Source organism: Triticum dicoccoides, chromosome 5B, assembly GCF_002162155.2.
Source record: "Triticum dicoccoides isolate Atlit2015 ecotype Zavitan chromosome 5B, WEW_v2.0, whole genome shotgun sequence".
Taxonomy (NCBI): Eukaryota; Viridiplantae; Streptophyta; class Magnoliopsida; order Poales; family Poaceae; genus Triticum; species Triticum dicoccoides.
This window is the reverse complement of record NC_041389.1, coordinates 603,558,837-603,562,145: the sequence shown is the minus strand read 5'-3', so window position 1 is coordinate 603,562,145 and position 3,309 is coordinate 603,558,837.

The following is a 3,309-nucleotide window of genomic DNA, read 5'->3' as shown; positions in this document are numbered from 1 at the left end:
TTCGTACCAAAAAGAAAAAAACGGTCCACGAAACTGGTTTTGTCTCTCAATTCCGTAACGTACTAAACTACTAATGCATATGATTTTTTTGTGAACTATGACCAAATTTATAGAAAAAAATATTTATAATATCAAATATATATACAGTATGAAAATATATGTCGTTATGTATTTAATGATATGTGGTTAGTATTTTATATTTAAATATTCTTATCTATAAACTTGGTAAAGTTTTTCAGAAGAAGGTTTGTAAAGTTTTTTTAATATACGCACTACATTATTATTATTTTGAGCAAAAAACAATATATTATATGCACTACATTACTCCCTCCGTTCCTCTATGTAATGCACATTATTTTTCTCAGAAAGTTCCACAACGTAGTGTGCGGTTGGTGTTTTGGACGGAATTAGCCTTCGCTGGGCTGGAATTGTGTGGTTGAGAAATTGTGGATCGCTAAGTAGAGGGGTAGCAGAGTCCAAAGTACACATGCTAGCTCATTCATTGGTATTGCAGCCCGGATGAAATGCGCACTACATACATGAAGTCAGGAACAGAGGGAGTATAAGACAGAGGAGTACTTAACAATAGGATTGTATAGGAAAAATACTAGATGTAAGTACATGGTTTGAGCGAAGATAAAAAGGTTAACATGGTTCCACATGCACGCATGTGAATAGTAAATCTAAAAAATTTACTAGGAACATCCTTTTGAAAAATATGGTATCCAACTTAGTCGGTCATTCGACTCATGTGCCGTGCAGTATTGACACCTCAAACTTAGTTGACCATTCGACTCGCATGTGAAGTTTTGTGAAATATCAATGAAGAAATACAATTGAGATCATACTATTCATTAAGCAGTGTTTTTTTCTAAAATCTATTTTGTCATTTTTGTCCAGAGTACCACTGACTTTGTGAAACTTCGGGCCTATTTTGTAGTTCTCTAGCTTCTAGATCCGCCAAATCTGTGGTGGATCCGGGCCAAATGGTTCGGCTCCCCAAAGCTAGGAGCTTAGATCTAATGAGGTTCTACGTGTAAAAAACTGTAGTGGCGTTTTGGTTGATCCCGGGAAAACGAAATTTGGAGTTGGCCTAACTTACGAAGGATGGCCACCACCAAGTGACTCGAGGGGCACATACCGGTTCACTGCCTTCTCTCTCCCCTCTCTCGACGGCTTAGAGCATTGACGGGCATGGTTACCAAATTTGGCACCTCAAACGCCCCCGGACGCTCCTGGGCGCGTACGCAGGCATTGACCGAGCACTCTTGAAATATCCTTCTCTGCATCTAAACTCCTCATAGTTGAAATCTTAAAACCATACAATGCATGCAAAAGAAACATCTACCGAAGGTGCGAAAAACCGTCAGATCCCTTGTGATGGTATCCTGGATAATGGGGGTACTAACCTAGCCGGCCCATTCTCCTTGGGTAGGGCTGATGGGCCCTGTTCGTGGTCATGATGGACTCCGAGGGCCCTATGCAGGAGGCGTGATCTAGACTACCTTCGCCGAAGAATTGACGTATACTCCAAGGTCTCTCCTGCCGCCTTGCTCCTAGATACCGACCTTGTAACCCTAGATACCCTCCCTGGTGTATATATAAGCCAAAGGGTTTAGCCCGGATAGGGGACATCAATGCAATATCATTCACCTGGCCCTATAGTTATACCACAACATACGATCTCGAGGTAGATCAACTTTGTACTTGATACATCTTCATCGAAATAAACAAGAGCATGACGTAGGCTTTTACTTCCATCGAAAGGGCCCGAACCTGGGTAAACATCGTATCCTCTGTTCTTGTTACCCTCGATCTGAGATCCACAGCTCGGGGCCCCCTACCCTGAGGTCTGTCGGTTTTGACACCAACACCTCGGTAAAGGCCCAAGCGTAGTTGGAAGTTGGAGGTCGCACGGGGTTTTCACCCAGATTAGGGCCTCCGGGGACTAATACCCTACATCATGATTGTTCTTGTTATTCATGGTGGAGAGATACCTCATGCGAGGGGTTACAATGGTATATGAGGTTGCTATTGAGAGTTACTCTACCCAAGAATAGATGGGAATGGTGTTGGTGCAATGATAGGCCCCTTATGTTTTTGGAGTTTGTTGACATAAACGGTATGGGACTTATGTGTTTGCTAGTGCACACGGAGTAACAGGTCCCTGAGATCACGAGGAGTTTGAATTAAACGATGAAGGTAATATCCATGTGTTGTAGTGAAGATTATCACCGAAGATTATGATAACAAGAGTGACCCCTCAAAAGTTGCTGAAGTGAAGCAATTGGTTCGGTGTCTATCCGAGGAAAATGACTACATTCGAGGATATTGAAAGCGAAGTGAAGACTTAACATTTATTTTGTTATTCTTCTTCCCTTCTTTGAGTTATAGGACCACCGTACTATTAAGAGGGGTGTAGCGTTCGAAACTTTGATTCTCTGATGCTAAACCCAGATCCTATGAAATTTTGAGAGAATCTCTTTGTGTTTCGAACAAATACTTGCCAGCAAGAAATTGTGATCTTCTCCGCTGTGAGAGATTCATCTCAGACCGAGGAGTTGGCATTGCTTTCTCCTCAAGTAATGTTACCGTTGCTCCCAAATCCGATAGTTGTGAACATGTTGGTTGGCCATTGGCTGGACCGCGTGCCCAAAATGGTCATTTCCCATCCGGGAAGGCTGATGTCGGTGTCAAAACCGGCAGATCTCGGGTAGGGGTGAGGGAGTCCGGGATTAAGGGGTCCTCGGACAGCCGAATTATATACTTTGGCCGGACTGTTGGACTATGAAGATACAAGATTGAAGACTTCGTCCCGTGTCCGGATTGGACTCTCCTTTACGTGGAAGGCAAGCTTGGCAATTCGGATATGTAGATCTCCTTCTCTGTAACCGACTCTGTGTAACCCTAGCCCCCTCCGGTGTCTATATAAACCAGAGGGTTTAGTCCGTAGGACAACAACAATCATAATCCTAGGCTAGCTTCTAGGGTTTAGCCTCTATGATCTCGTGGTAGATCAACTCTTGTAATACTCATATCATCAAGAACAATCAAGAAGGAAGTAGGGTATTACCTCCATCGAGAGGGCCCGAACCTGGGTAAACATCTTGTCCCCCGCCTCCTGTTACCATTAGCCTTAGACGCACAGTTCGGGACCCCCTACCCGAGATCCGCCGGTTTTGACACTGACATTGGTGCTTTCATTGAGAGTTCCACTGTCGTCACGATAAGGCCTGATGGATCCTTCAATCATCTTCAATGATGCAGTCCAGGGGGAGGTTTTCTTTCCCGACCAGATCTTCATATTCG